This window comes from Bufo gargarizans, chromosome 4 (assembly GCF_014858855.1).
Source record: "Bufo gargarizans isolate SCDJY-AF-19 chromosome 4, ASM1485885v1, whole genome shotgun sequence".
NCBI classification, from domain to species: domain Eukaryota; kingdom Metazoa; phylum Chordata; class Amphibia; order Anura; family Bufonidae; genus Bufo; species Bufo gargarizans.
The window spans coordinates 276,801,045-276,818,119 of NC_058083.1; the positions used below are offsets into that span (position 1 = coordinate 276,801,045).

The window sequence follows — 17,075 nt, forward strand, 5'->3', positions numbered from 1 at the left end:
GATTTATTTTTTTTTCAGCTGTTTTTTTTCAGCTGGTCGATCGGTTGGTCCACCTAGAAGGTAAAAAAAAAAAAAAAAAAAATGAAAAACCCAGGCCGCAACGCAATAAATTTATTAACATTATAATAACATTTGAACGGAACATTAACTTTTATAAACTTTATTTAACTTTTTGAACAGAACATAAACTTTTTTGCTTACCAGTGTTTTTTTTTTTTACCTTTTTTATAGGACAAACCTCTCGCTCCCCATGGGACAATGTGCAAAGCGCAAATCGCCCAGAGATGTGGCGAAGTACATTATGCACTTTGTCCCAGGTGAAAGGAGAGGTTTGCAGCAGCTCTGTGTGAAAGGGCCCTAACAGCCCTGTGTGGCTGTCCTGCGTAATGTAATCCCTATGCTAATAGTGTACCTGTGTGTGGTATTTCCAGAAACACTCCCCTAAGCATAGGGCAGGGTGGTCAGGGCAGTCAGGACAGAAATAGCGGGTGTCACGCCTTATTCCACTCCTGCTACAGACACGACATCTTTTTCGGGGTGACGCTTGGGTTGAGGTACCAGCAACGACATTGGGGAAATGTCGCTCGTGTAGACGGCTCACTACACTGGTGGATGGGGCCACGGAACCTCCTGAATACAGGAGGTTCTCGATGATCTCTTCCTGAAATTTGAGGAAGGATTTTGTTCTCCCAGCCTTACTGTAGAGAACAAAACTATTATATACAGCCAATTAAAATAAATATACAGACAACTTCTTATACCAGCGTCTTGTGCGGCGGGACACTAAATAAGGAGCCAACATCTGGTCATTGAAGTCCACCCCTCCCATGAGCGAATTATAGTCGTGGACCGAGAGGGGCTTTTCAAGACACTGGTTGCTCGTTCTATTTGTATTGTCGTGTCTGTGTGAATGGAGGAGAGCATGTAAACGTCACGCTTGTCTCTCCATTTCACCGTGAGCAGTTCTTCGTTACACAAGGCAGCCCTCTCGCCCCTTGCAAGACGGGTGGTAACGAGCCGTTGGGGGAAGCCCCGGCGACTAGGTCGCGCGGTGCCACAGCAGCCAATCTGTTCTAGGAACAAATGCCTGAAGAGGGGAACACTTGTGTAAAAATTGTCCACATAAAGATGGTACCCCTTGCCAAATAAGGGTGACACCAAGTCCCAGACTGTCTTCCCACTGCTCCCCAGGTAGTCAGGGCAACCGACCGGCTCCAGGGTCTGATCTTTGCCCTCATAGATCCGAAATTTGTGGGTATAGCCTGTGGCCCTTTCACAGAGCTTATACAATTTGACCCCATACCGGGCGCGCTTGCTTGGGATGTATTGTTTGAAGCCAAGGCGCCCGGTAAAATGTATAAGGGACTCGTCTACGCAGATGTTTTGCTCAGGGGTATACAAATCTGCAAATTTGGTGTTAAGATGGTCTATGAGGGGCTGAATTTTGTGGAGCCGGTCAAAAGCTGGGTGGCCTCTGGGACGAGAGGTGCTGTTGTCGCTAAAGTGCAGAAAACGCAGGATGGCCTCAAATCGTGCCCTGGACATGGCAGCAGAGAACATGGGCATGTGATGAATTGGGTTCGTGGACCAATATGACCGCAATTCATGCTTTTTGGTTAGGCCCATGTTGAGGAGAAGGCCCAGAAAATGTTTTAATTAGGAAACTTGGACGGGTTTCCACCGGAAAGACTGGGCATAATAGCTTCCCGGGTTGGCGGCTATAAATTGAGTGGCATACCGATTTGTTTCTGCCACGACTAAGTCCAAGAGCTCCGCAGTCAAGAACAGCTCAAAAAATCCCAGTGCCGAACCGATCTGAGGTGTCTCAACCCGAACTCCAGACTGGGCGGTGAAAGGAGGAACTACTGGTGCGGCTGAAGTTGGGGCTGACAATCAGGGTTTGCCAGCACCTCAGGGACTCTAGGGGCTCTACGGGCCTGTTTGTGCGGTGGCTGCAACGGGGGAACTACTGCACGTGCCACCGTACCAGCTTCAACTGCCCTTCTGGTGCTCGCCACTTCACCATGTTCTACGGCAGTGCTGGTACTAGGTCCAGGATGGGCTGCGCTGCTGGTGTATGCCTCACCACGTAATCCGACAGCGCCAGCCACACTCTGCTGCCCTTAAAGCGGATCCTGCGCAACCTGTGGTCTAGCAACACGGGGCCGGGTACGCCTGGTGGTATTAGGGACCTCAACATCCTCGTCCGAACTTTCGGTCAGACTGCCACTGCTTTCTACAGGTTTGTATTCTGACCCGCTGGATTCGTCAGATGAGGGTTCCCATTCCTCATCTGACTGGGTCAGAAACCTGTAGGCCTCTTCAGAAGAATACCCCTTATTTGCCATTTGGACAACTAAATTTAGAGGGTATTCCCTAAGACTACCCAAGAAAAAAAGCAAGCCTGTCTTACAAATGGGAGGCTAGCGAAGTACCGGAAGCCGCTGCGATTGATAAAAAATATCAAAACAGATTTTTTTTTTATCGCCGCAGTGCTTGTAAAGTGCAGTGATAAAAAATAATAATTTGGCACTGCGGCGGGGTGGGTGTGGGTGAACGCACGTGTGGGCGACTGATCAGGCCTGATTGGGCAAACACTGCGTTTTGGGTGGAGGGCGAGCTAAGGTGACACTAATACTATTATAGATCTGACTGTGATCAGTTCTGATCACTTAAAAGTACAAATGCTGATTAGCGATACGCTAATCAGCAAATCAGTGACTGCGGTGCAGTGGGCTGGGCGCTAAACGATCGCTAACTACCTAACCAAGGGGCCTAAACTATCCTAAAACTATCAGTCAATACGAGTGAAAAAAAGTGACAGTTTACACTGATCACTTTTTTCCCTTTCACTAGGTGATTGACAGGAGCGATCAAGGGGTTAATTGGGGTGATGGGGGGGTGATCTGGGGGCTAAGTGTTGTGTTAGGTGTACTCACTGTGATGTGTGCTCCTCTGCTGGAACCAACCGACGAAAAGGACCAGCAGAGGAGCACAGAAGCCATTTAACACATTATATTAAAAGAATTGCAGCTTCAATACCCTGAATCTCTTCAAAGAGATCCAGCGTATTGAATTAAACTACTGGCATCCTCATTGGCCGATGAGGATGTCGGTAAGAAGCCCAGAGGTGGTCATTAGCTGCGAGTCTCTGCTGTTTGAAACAGCGGAGACTCGCTGGCCATGATGCCTGCTGCACATGCAAGCGGGTATCATGTTTGCACTTCGCTCCAGCGCTGTACATGCATGGAGCTGGTAGCGAACGGGTTAAAGATTTAAAAAAAATAAAGATCATAGGCATTGCCATGTGCTCAAATGTTCATACTATTAAAATCGAAAAATATTTATCCGATATGGTGAACAGCATAATGGAAAAAAAGAAAAAGCCATACCCACTCCAACATGGTATCAATAAAAATTACAGATCACCCCACTAAAAATTTGCCCTCACACAGCTCCATAGTAGATGGGTCAGTTTTATCAAATATGGAACACCTTAAAAACACCTTAATTCGAAAATACAGCATGTTCTGCAAAAAACATATGACTATGTGAACGGAAAAATAAAAAAAGTTATAGCTCCCGGAATGTAGGAAGTAAAAACAGAAAACGGTAAAATCACAAGGTCCTGTAGGGGTTAAACCTAGGAACATGAAAAGGAAACAAGATTAGCATAAGGGTTTTAGTAGATTTTCTTGGGCTTGAAAAAAACATGTTTTTGGCATGGCATTTTTCATTTATAGATTTTTTTTTGGGGGGGGGGGAGTCATACCTAAAGTGTGTTATATTTCTTATTGAAGAATAGGATTGTTTGTATTATTTAAGGTTATTCATTTTATTTTATTATTTTTACTTTTTTGAGATCATTACAAATCATCCAGGGGGGATTTTCCAACTTACCATTAACATGTTTTCAGTGATCCAGATCTTTTAAGTGATTCATACACATATACAGTGCTGCCCATAATTATTCATACCCCTGGCAATTTTTTTTTTACAGGAAATGACATAGGTGTCTCCCAAAAGATAATAAGACGATGTACAAGAGGCATTATTGTGGGGGGAAAAAAAAATTCTCAGCTTTTATTTACATTTGAGCAAAAAAGATGTTCCGCACTGTGGAAAATCTCAGAGGACGTGGTCGGAAGCCAAATGTGACACCTGTGCTGGCCAGGAGGATAGTTAGAGAGGTGAAAAAGAATCCAAGGATCGCCACCAAGGCCATTCTGGTGAATCTGGGCTCTGCTGGTGGCAATGTCTCAAGGCAGACAATCCAACGGACACTGCACAATGCAGACCAATGAGGACGTCACTTCTCCAGATAAGGCATCGTGCACACGACCGTTGTGTGCACCCGTGGCCGTTGTTCCATTTTCCGTGATTTTCTGCGGATCCATTGACTTTCAATGGGTCAGTTGAAAACTCGGAAAATGCACCGTTTGTCATTCGCCTCCGTGATCTGTGTATCCTGTCCGTCAAAAAAATAGGACCTGTCCTATTTTTTTGACGGACAACGGTTCACGGACCCATTTAAGTCAATGGGTCCGTGAAAAAACACGGATGCACACAAGATTGGCATCCGTGTCCGTGATCCGTGGCCGTAAGTTACTTTCATACCGACGGATCCGAAGAAGCTTTTTCAGAGCTGAGTTTTCACTTCATGAAAACTCAGATCCGACAGTATATTCTAACACAGAGGCGTTCCCATAGTCATGGGGACGCTTCTAGTTAGAATATACTACGAACTGTGTACATGACTGCCCCCTGCTGCCTGGCAGCACCCGATCTCTTACAGGGGGCTGTGATCCGTACAATTAACCCCTCAGGTGCCCAGTTTTAATTTCATTGGTGGCCAGTGCGGCCCCCCCTCCCTCCCTCTATTGTATTTATATCATTGGTGGCCAGTGTGCGGCCCCCCTCCCTCTATTGTATTTATATCATTGGTGCAACAGTGTGCGGCCCCCCCCCTCCCTCTATTCCCCCCCCCTGCCCCCCTCCCTCCCTCTATTCCCCCCCCCCCGATCATTGGTGGCAGCGGAGAGTTCCGATCGGAGTCCCAGTTTAATCGCTGGGGCTCCGATCGGTAACCATGGCAACCAGGACGCTACTGCAGTCCTGGTTGCCATGGTTACTTAGCAATATTAGAAGCATCATACTTACCTGCTGGCTGCTGCGCTGTCTGTGACCGGCCGGGAGCTCCAGCGATTAAACTGGGACTCAGATCGGAACTCTCCGCTGCCACCAATGATCGGGGAGGGGAGAGGGGAGGCCGCACACTGTGCCACCAATGATATAAATACAATAGAGGGAGGGAGGGGTGGTCGGGGGGGGCGCAAACTGTGCCACCAATGATATAAATACAATAGAGGGAGGGGGGTCCGGGGGGGGCCGGGGGGGGCCGCACACTGTGCCACCAATGATATAAATACAATAGAGGGAGGGAGCGGTGGCCGGGGGGGGCGCACACTGGACACCAATGATAATACAATAGAGGGGGGGGGCGGGGGGGGCGCACACTGTGCCACTAATGATATAAATACAATAGAGGGAGGGGGGCCCGGGGAACGGGCCACACTGGCCACCAATGATATTCAAACTGGGGAGGGAAGGGGGTCTGCCCCCTGCTGCCTGGCAGCCCCTGATCTCTTAGAGGGGGATATGATACGCACAATTAACCCCTTCAGGTGCGGCACCTGAGGGGTTTATTGTGCGTATCACAGCCCCCTGTAAGAGATCAGGTGCTGCCAGGCAGCAGGGGGCAGTCATGTACACAGTTCGTAGTATATTCTAACTAGAAGCGTCCCCATGGCCATGGGAACGCCTCTGTGTTAAAATATACTGTCGGATATGAGTTTTCACGATGTAACTCAAATCCGATGTTATATTTTAACATAGAGGCGTTCCCATGGTGATGGGGACGCTTCAAGTTAAAATATACTATCGGATTGGAGAAAACTCCGATCCGATGGTATAAAAGTGACTCCTGACTTTACATTGAAAGTCAATGGAGACTGATCCGTTTGCAATTGCACCATATTGTGTCAACGTCAAATGGATCCGTCCCCATTGACTTGCATTGTAATTCAGGACGGATCCGTTTGGCTCCGCACGGCCAGGCGGACACCAAAACAACTTTTTTTTCATGTCCGTGGATCCTCCAAAAATCAAGGAAGACCCACGGACGAAAAAACGGTCACGGATCACGGACCTACGGACCCCATTCTTGTGGACCTTAAAAAAAACGGTCGTGTGCATGAGGCCTAAGACACACAAAAGCTCGCTTGGCCTTTGCAAAAGCTCATCTGGACAAATAAGGAGACTTCTGATCTTCTGTGTTATGGTCAGATGAAACAAAAATTGAATTGCTTGGTCACAATGATGTTTCCTTCATTTGGCGTAAAAAAGGAGAAACCTTCAACACAAAGAACACCATCCCCACTGTCAAACATGGTGGTGGGAACCTAATGCTTTGGGGGTGTTTTTCAGCCAATGGACCAGGGAACCTAATCACAGTAAACGGCACCATGAAAAAAGAGCAATACATGAGGATTCTCAATGACATCAGGCAGTCTGCAGAGAAACTTGGCCTTGGGCACCAGCGGACATTTCAGCATGACAATGACCCAAAACACACAGCAAAAGTGGTGAAGAAATGGTTAGCAGACAACAACATTAACGTTTTGGAGTGGCCCAGCCAGAGTCCAGACTTGAAACCAATTGAGAATCTGTGGAAGGAGCTAAAGATCAGGGTGATGGCAAGAAGACCCTCCAACCTGAAAGATTTGGAGCTCATTGGTAAAGATGAATGGGCAAAAATACCTGTGGAGACATGAAAAAAGCTGGTCTGCAATTATAGGAAGCGTTTGATTGCTGTAATAGCCAATAAGGGCTTTTCTACTGATTATTGAGAAGGGTATAAATAATTTTGGACTAGACACTTTTTGCTCAAATGTAAATAAAAGCTGAGAAATGTTTTTTTCCCACAATAATGCCTCTTGTACATCGTCTTATTATCTTTTGGGAGACACCTATGTCGTTTCCTGTCAAAAAATTACTTGCTAGTTGAATAAAAGTAACTTTCAGTCAAAATTTGCCAGGGGTATGAATAATTATGGGCAGTACTGTATATATATATATATATATATATATATATTTATATATATTTGAGGATGAACTATAATCACCACATAGCCACTGAACAAAAGGCGGAGAAAGCCCAAAAACACGACTGGCCAAGACCCCAGTCACACCAGGAACCTCCTTGCGCTTTAAAGCAAAATAAATACTTCATCTACCCTGTAAGCAGGACTTTGACTCTTATTCCCCTATTGGATCATTGCATAGTAATCCACCAGTAATCAGATGGAAGTGAGGCCTGTATGCCCCAGCTGAAGGAGAGCACTGTATATGGATCGATGTGGATAAAGCAGGCATGTGCACGCTGAGGCCAACCAAAAACAGTGGCAAATGGATCAATTAAAAGCTTGCTGGCAATAGGAAATAAAGTCCGTTCCAGCATCTATTCCTGTCTGTCCCCCTCAATGCCTGGGCCTCTCGTATAAATTAAACTTACCAGCTCTCTGACCCCCGCGTCGCTCCGGATCCCTGTATGGCTGCCGCTGCATATCCCAGATTAAAACATCCGGCGACGAGGGGGATATCCAATGGCAGGCTGTGATGGGGTCAAGCCTCCCTTGCATCGCGTGTGACGCTAGGGAGGCTCGTCCCCGTCGCTGCCTGTTATTGGCTGCCCCCCTCCACCCGTCACGGGATGTTTTGATCCGCGCAATGGAAAGATGCAGTGGATGCCGTGAGAGCCTCACCTCCCCAAAAAAATATTCAAGAAAAAATGATTGTCTAATTCATCCCAAAAGGGTAGCAATAAGAACTACAGATCACTGCCCAAAAATGAGCTCTCACTACAGCTCTGTCTATAGAAAAATAAACAGAATAGAATATGTGGCACAAAGCAATTATTCCTTTTTAACCCCTTCCCTTTTTAACCTCTGCCGTGCTATTACAGCAGAAGTCGGAGAGAGCGCCAAAGCTACTGGGTGCCTGCTATTTCACACAGCAGACACCTCGGACTGGGGCTACATTCACACGACCGTAGTGTTTTGCGCATCCGCAAATTGCGGACGTGCAAAACACGAATACCGGCTCAGCATTTCACAATTTGCGGACCGCATATGGCCGCCGCTATAATAGAAAATGCATATTCTTGTCCGCAATTGTGGACAGGAATAGGACATGTGCTATCTTTTTTGCTGGGCAGCGGAACCGAACTACAGATGCGGACAGCACATGGTGTGCTGTCCACATCTTTTGCGGCCCCCATTTAAATGAATGCATCCGCACCTGTTCCGCAAAGTTGTGGAATGGATGCAGACTCACTTATATGGTGGTGTAAATGTAGCCTAAAGCCTCATTCACATGTCAGTGTTCCATGTACAGCACACATACCCATTCATATTAATGTGTGTATTCACACATCAATTTTTTACCAATGTCCGTGGGTCCGTGTTTTTAGCACGGATGCATGCTCTATTTTGTCCGTAGTCTACGAGTCCATGAAATTCACGGATGCAACACGGATCCGTGTTTCATGGATCATTAGGAAGAGATGCTTTGAGAATTATTTTTCAGCTGTGTAGTGTGAGTGAAACACGGATGACACACGGACCCAACACAGATCCTTTACGGAGGCATCACTGGCACCTGGTCAAGGAGGTTGAGACTCTGAAACCCCTTACTGGTACATTCCATTACAGACCTGCAGGTGGCAGCACTGCATTGGAATATACTGAATTGTGTCTCTGGTAATTGATAAAAATCCATTAATAAATACAAAAGGCAATCTAATGATTGCCTGTTATAGTCACCTAGTCTGTCTTAAAAAAGTATTAAAAAAAGTTTTAGAAAAATAAAAAATAAACTGTAAAAGTTCAAATCAACCCCTTATCGCCCTCAAAATTAACATAAAAATAAATAAACAATTCTAAAACAAATAAATAATTTTAAAAAACTATCTTGGGAATCATCTCATCCTAATTAAAGAGAAGACCATGACACTCTAATTGCTGTTGCGTCAAATGCTTACTTTTATTATTATTAGAAAAAAAATTGAGTTTTTTCGATCATTTTCATCCATCCAGAAAATAATATTTAGCCACAGGCCAGTGGCTAAATATAATTTTCTGGATGGATGAAAAAGATTGAAAAAAATCACCAATTTTTTTTTATAATAATACAAATAAGCATTTGACGCAACAGCAACTAGAATGCCGTGGTCTTCTCTTCAATTGCATGAACTTTATATACCACTGAGTAGCACCTTCATCACAGAGGTGTGCTGTTGAACTCTCTCCTCACATTAGCTCATCCTAAAACGCCTGTACTATTAAAGTCTAAAAATATCCCATACGGCGAACAGCCTAACAGAAAAAAATTCAAAATGGCCAATGAACCATTTTTTCCATCCCTTCCACTCCCCCCAAAAATTTAATAAAAAGTGAATAAAAAAATGGTATGACTGAAAAGTACAGATTTCACAGCTCCATAGACATAAATATAAAAAAGTTATGAATGTCAGAATATAGTGATAAAAAGAAAAAAAAATCCCCCCAAAAGTTTTTTCCCCCAATATTAAAACACAAGAAAATCTATACAAATGTGGTATAGTTGTAATCGTACTGAGCCAAAGAATAAAGGTAACATTTTTACAGCATACTGAACACCATAACAATGTAACCCTAAAAACAATGGCAATATGTATTTTTTTTCCTAATCCATCTGAAAAATAATTTGGTTAGTACAGTTTGCAGTCCATTATATACCATGCCAGGTGCCAATAAAAAGTGCTAGTTATCCCACAAAAAAACAAGCCCTCGAACGGTTATGTCGATGGAAAAATTAAAATGTTATGGTTCTTGGAAAGCAAGGAGGAAAGAACAAAAATGAAAATTGGCCGCAATGGGAAGGGGTTAAAGTAAATGCTTAGGTAGACTTGCATTGAGATTTGCTGATTCAGATTGTGTTCTTTCTATAAAAATAAAGCTGCTGAGTACTATATGTGCCCAGAATTAGTAACGTTCTACAGGCAGTAGTAATTCAATAGAGAACACAGGGACCATATTGTACTATTCGTCTGCATCTACGGATTTGGTAAACATTCATCGTCCATGGATGGGAGCGTCAGGAACAGACTGGGAACTGGGGAAAAAAAAAACTAAAAACTGGCCCCATGTTGTACACAGGTCAAAATTGACAGAAGGAAGGGCAACACAAGTCGGCGGGGCTAGAAATGATGTAATGCAAAAGAAAATACCGCCCCAGTGCAGCACAAAATACTGCCACTCGCAGCCCAGTATGAAACTGTATCATCATTCTGAGGATGGCAGTATAATTGAATTCAGGAGGGCACCTGCGGCTGCTGGCCATGTGGATACGTACCTGATGCCCCTACATTAATTAATGCTGAGAGCATCAGATGGTTATGGCTGGTGGCCATGAGGCCTTGGGTGGCCCCCTGTGCATCAGTCCTCTGGGAAATTTCCCTGTAGGATCTATGGCCAGTCCGCTCCTGGGCAGCATGTACACAAGCAGCACCATCCCTAGGCTAAGTTACCAAGACCCAGTCAGTGAAGTCACCTGCAGACAGGGATCTGCTCAATCATTTTCTCTTATGAGTCTCCTCTACTGTACGTAGAGCTCGCCTCCAGCTGTAATGGGCGCTGTGCCACATAGGCCGCCATTCACATCATGTCCAGCAGGTGTCGCCAAACACCAGTCAGAGAGCAGAGCTTCGCAGTGTGAAGGAAACATTGGAGTAGCTGGCAGAGCGCGAGCTGCCCATGTACCAGTAAACACTACAGCGGGGTCCTGGCAGAGGAGAAGGGTGCACAGCGTAGCTCCCACCCCAGGAGGACGTTACAGGAGCCCAGGGCACCCGGCTCTTCAGGGAGAACAGGGGAAGCCAGCCACAGGCAACAGGTACGCGCCCATATGCCATATTGCTTCTGTGAGGGAGTCGGCTGCGAGAGAGGCCAATTGTGCAGACGTCTGTGCCATGCGTTACTCATGCCAGCTTGTTATTCACTCTGCCAGCTTGTGCAATACCCTGGTAACTGGGCGTCAACAGGTAGTCTGAGCTCCATATAGAGGGGGCTGTTCACAGCCCTGCATCCTATGGCCACCACACCAAAGTATACACCATGCAGATCAAGGCTTATTTCACCATGCTATAGATGTAGCTGAGCTAAGTTTGTCATTTGGTGCAATTCCATCTGATATGTCAATGGGTTCTCTATGTGGTTACATAGGACTGCAGGAAAGCCTGCTGCTGCATTAGCACTGCCATAGTGCAGCCCCTAATGGTGTGCTGGCATTGTTCGCTCTGCTGCATCCGTAGAGTATAGATGAGTTAACAGAATGAGTTTGATGTGTGTATGGTGCTGTTCACATCATCATTTTTTACATAAATATTGGAAAAAAAGGCTTCAAAACGTCGGCGCCCTTAGCTTTTCCATCCTGCAGAATCTAGCAAGAAAATGTATATGTCAACATATATGTTTGTCATATACTGCTTGACATCCATTAAGCGTTCTACGTCATATGTATTTGTTAAACTTGGGACAAAAATGTGATGTGAACACTGCCTTAGGCCTCTTTAACACGGCCATGTGTCCCCCATGGCCGTATTGAGGCCCGCATATGGCGTGTCCGCAATACACGGGGCACCAGATGTGTGCATTCCGCATCACGGATGCAGACCCATTCATTTGAATGGGTCCGCAAATCCGTAGATGCAGAACGGAATGGAACCACGGACCGGAAGTACCACGCAGGTCTTTTCGTGGGGTTCCGTTCTGCAAAAAGATAGAACTTGTTCTATCTTTTTGCGGAAAGGACGGATCGCGAACCCCATTCAAGTGAATGGGTCTGCGATCCGCATGCGGCTGGCCCACAGTCGGTGCCCGTGCATTGCAGACCGCAATTTGCAGTTCGAAGCATGGCCACGGGGGACACACGGTCGTGTGAAAGAGGCCTAATTCATACGTCAGTGATTTCCATCAGTGATTGTGAGCCAAAGCCAGGACTGGAGCCTCCACAGACATAATGTATAAGGGAAAAATCTTCACTAGGGATGAGCGAACTTGTGTTTTCAAGTTCGGTGTACGGGTTTAGGTTTTTCTAGAATTCTGTTACCACGGACCATAACGGAATTCTATGACGGCATGCACCACGGAAGCCTATAAGAGGCATTCTGTAGTGCGTTCCGTCATAATAGAAGTCTATGCTGGCCATATGTCGGAATACAATACAGAATGCCTCTTGACTTCCTAAGGCCTCATGCACACGTTTACGTTCCGTTTTTTGCATTCCGTATACGGTCCGTATGTGAACACATCCTTAGGAAGTCTGGTAGGCTCTTAGGAGACATGTGAACACAGCTTTAGGAAGTCTGGTAGGATCTTAGGAGCCATGTGAACACAGCTTTAGGAAGTCTGGTAGGATCTTAGGAGCCATGTGAACACAGCTTTAGGAAGTCTGGTAGGGTCTAGGGAGCCATGTGAACACAGCCTTAGGGCTTGTGCACAAGAGCGCGTGCATGCTGTTTGCAGATGCGGACCTGTTTACTTGAGTGGGTCCGCAATCCGCAAGAGACATGTTCACATGGCTCCTAACATCCTACCAAAAAATAGGACATATTCAATTTTTTTGTGGTGCTGAGGCACAGACCGAAATCCGACGCAGGAGCTTTTGTGGGCTTCCAATCCGTGTCTCCGCCCAGCATCGCTCCATATCCGAGGACTGCGGACCCATTCAAGTCAAGCTGGTGCCCATATATTGCGGACCCGCTGTTTGCAGTCCACAATACGGGCATGGGGCATGAGCCCCCATTAGGAAGTCAGATAGATCTTAGGAGCCATATCAGCACAGCCTTAAAACATCAGATAGGACCCTAGGGGCCAGGTAGCCATTGCTGCTTTGAAATTTGCTCCTTTTTTTGTTCCGTTGATTTCTGAGGAAGAACAGGCACCTGTTGTGACATTATTGGCACATACAGTCCACAGATATTTCCACAGTTATTAGGCTACCGCCATTTTTGTGCAGATTTTCCATGGTTTTCACCCAATTCATGGCAGAGGGTGGAATCCGCTGTGCTACAGATTTAAAATCTGCACCTCAGGTCAGTTTACACTCTGGATTTTGTTTTGTGTGGATGGGATTACTTAAAGTGTAAGGTAAAAAAAAGTTTGCATAGTGTCTGTGCTTCGTTGTGCAGTCATAACTGTGAAGTAACAGGTGTTTTTTGGTGGGGCTTCCCTAATGTCTATTTCAGCCTAATTATTCCCCTCTTCAGCTGCACAGCTAGATTCACTTCTCTCACAAGCATTGGGTGTCTCCCTTCTGTGGAATCTGCCAGCACTGTACTGCTGTGACCTTCTTTTTCTTACTTCCCACTATATTTTTCAGCTTCGGAGCTCGCAAAACCGATAAGGAGGGGGGAAATCATAACTAGGACTCATGCACACGACCGTATGTATTTTGTTGTCTGCAAAAGACGGATCCGCAAAAAATACGGATGACGTCCGGTGTATTCTATTTTTTGCGTAACGGAAATATGGACATACGGAAACGGAATGCACACGGAATAACTTCAATTATTTTGTGGACCCATTCAAATGAATGCTTCCGCAAACGGTCGGCAAAAAAAACTGAACGGACACTGAAAGAAAATACGTTTGTGTGCATGAGCCCTTATAGAAAGGAAGGACGGTCATGTGGTTTTACAGAAGCCGTGTAGAAGTTATTTTATGAGGCTCGGGATCTCAGCTAGCTCTGACACCCCCCATTTCCTGTGAACTCTCTTCTGTGTCCCTGTTACTAGGGATGGATGTTGCCTGACAACGGGCAGTGGACTGCAAGTTAAGGTGGAAGTGGGACCCCTAGTGGCCATGACTTTACAGCTTTTTTCAGGTGGATGCAAACAGGTTTTATAAATGAAGAGATTTAGAAATTTGATAGTTATACCATACTCTATTAGATGAAATGACATTGTGTGAAAGTACCAGGACTCCTTAAAATCTCATCTACTTTGCTAGTACTGTAAATCACCACATGCAAATCTGCTGCAGGAAAATCATATCTGTCCTGTGTGAACATACCCTTACGGCATACTGTAGAACAATAGTGGACCAATGCATTTCCAGTAGCAGTCAAACACTCTTTTATCAACAGCTATTCCTCACGAACTCCCCAAGCATGTGTGTGGGTTCAGTGGGGGAAAAGGAGTGAGCTGCTTATTTCAGTGATGTGGTCTCTGATTTGCATCAATGATTGTGAGCCAAAACCAGAACCTGTGCAAATCTTTCCATTATACCTTACCATTATACCTTATCTCTGTGAGGCTCCACTGGTTTTGGCTCACAATCACTGATGGAAATCACTGAAGTGTGAATGAGGCCTTAAGCAGCTTACATCTCTTGAGAACAGAGGATTGGGTGTAAACATGCTGGATCCTTCCCCCCTGTCAAATGGATGTAGGCCGAACATTTTATAGTCTTCATAGGGTCAGCTGTTAATCCAGCAAACATAAGTCTAATGGCTAATGAGCCATAAACTAAGAAACTTGGGGCGTCCATACATGATGTGGCCAGGCCATGGTGACTGCTATCTCAACTGATTACCGCTAAGGCTACTTTCACACTAGCGTTCATTTTTTTCCGGTATTGAGATCCATCATAGGGTCTTAATACCGGAAAAAAACTCTTCCGTTTTGTCACCATTTATTGTCAATGGGGACAAAATGTAACAGAACGGAATGCTCCAAAATGCATTCCGTTCCGTTCTCATACCGGAGAGCAAACCGCACTATGCTGCTATTTGCTTTCCATCATAGGACACGGAGCAAGACGGATCTGCCATGACCCACAATGCAAGTCAATGGGGACAGATCCCTTTTCTATGACACAATAGAAAACGGATCTGTCCCCCATTGACTTTCAGTGGAGTTCATGACTGATCCGTCTTGGCTATGTTAAAGATAATACAACCGTATTATCAGTAAAGGAAGCGTTTTTGCAGAACCCTACCGGATCCAGAAAAAACGCTAGTGTGAAAGTTGCCTAATAGCCAGGCTGCACTTGTACTTGCAGTTTAATCCAATGCAATTTGCAGTAATCTTCAATATGTGTAGGGGCACTCTAAGGACTCTTTCAGACGAGCAAGATTTTCCTGCGTGTGCGATGCGTGAGGTGAACGCATTGCACCCGCACTGAATCCGGACCCATTCATTTCTGTGGGGCTGTGCGTTGTGTGAAAATAGCAGCATGCACGGTTGCTAGGAGACGATGGGGATGGGGACCCAATAATTATTATTTTCCCTTATAATATGGTTATAAGGGAAAATAATAGCATTCTTAATACAGAATGCATAGTAAAATAGGGCTGAAGGGGTTAAAAAAATAATAATTTAACTCACCTTAATCCACTTGTTCGCGCAGCCCGGCTTCTCTTCTCTTCTTTTTCTTTGCTGTGCAGGAGGAAAATTACCTGTGGTGACGTCACTGCGCTCATCACATGGTCCGTCACATGATCCATCACCATGGTGATGGATCATGTGAATGGTGATGGATCATGTGACGGACCATGTGATGAGCACAGTGATGTCACCACAGGTCCTTTTCCTCACAGATGAAGACAGAAGAGAAGTCGGGCTGCGCGCACAAGTGGATTCAGGTGAGTTAAAAATTTTTTTATTTTTTTTAACCCCTCCAGCCCTATTGTACTATGCATTCTGTATTAAGAATGCTATTATTTTCCCTTATAACCATGTTATAAGGGAAAATAATACAGTCTACACAACACCTAACCCAAACCCGAACTTCTGTGAAGAAGTTCGGATTTGGGTACCAAACATGCCGATTTTTCTCACGCACATGCAAAACGCATTACAATGTTTTGCACTCGCGCGGAAAAATCGCACATTTTCCCGCAACGCACCCGCATCTTATCCGGCCCAAAAACATGACGCCCATGTGAAAGAGGCCTAAGGCTACATGCATGCGATAGTGAAAAACGACCATTGCAGTTTATGGGGCTAATCACTTGGCTTTCACTGGGCAGACGGACCCAATTGAAATCAATGGGCCCGTTTTCAACGGGCGCCTTGTCAGGAGTGCATCCATCTATCAACCATTAAAAACAGGTACACTGGTGAAATATGGCCTTTTAGGGGTTAAAAAAAATCACTTACCTTATCTTCTTGCACATGCAGAGACAGTTGCTCTTCTCTTGATTCTGAAGGACCTGCCTAAGGACCTGCGCTCAAGCTTGATGACGTCACCCATGCGATCATGCTGGGAGTGCGTGGTGACTTCACCATGCTTGAGCGCGGGTCCTTCAGAATCAAGGGAGCAGCGATTGCCTCTCCCCGTTAAAGAGGATGAGGTGAGTGATTTTTTTTTAACTCCTAAAAGGTAAAAGGCCATATTTATATATTTTTTTTTGCTAACAACAAACATTACAAGACCACTAAGGGAGACATTATTACTGCTGGTGCCACTATGCAGGGCCGGTGCTACCAGCCTGCCCCAGCCTGCTTGCGCCGCGCGACCCTCACTCACAGAGCGGCAGGGGGGTGTGACTGGCAAGTGGCGCAGCGGCTGTGGCCGGCAGAAGGGACTGGAGCTGACTGTGTGTGTGAGTCTGACTCACACACAGCCAGATTGCCGTAGCAGCAGGACAGGTGGGTAGGTGATCACTTATGAGCGCACTAGCGCCAGAGTGCACGGCATAAATGTGTTTTAAAAAAATTATTACACAAACAACAATCATAAATCGGGGGGGGGGGGGGGGGTTACCGTGACATGATGGGAGGGGGGACATGGCCGGCCGGGGGGGATCATGTGCCATGGGGGGAAGAAATTTGACACAATAGGGGGTAATAATGTGATCATGATGTGACACAAAGGGGGTGATGTGACATGGTTTGGAGGGGGAGAAATGTGACATGGATGAAGGGGGTGAAATGTGACATGGATGAAGGGGGTGAAATGTGACATGGAGGG

The 17,075-nt window shown here is 45.7% G+C and overlaps 1 protein-coding gene across 1 annotated transcript in view; it reads left to right on the forward strand.

Moving 5' to 3' along the window:
• Window positions 1-10,828: 10,828 nt before the first annotated feature.
• Window positions 10,829-17,075, forward strand: part of ANKRD6 (ankyrin repeat domain 6) — a 166,407-nt gene continuing 160,160 nt past the window's right edge. Inside the window, 1 exon segment of the mRNA XM_044291382.1 lies at window positions 10,829-10,992. The gene's annotated coding sequence lies outside the window, so the exon portion shown is untranslated.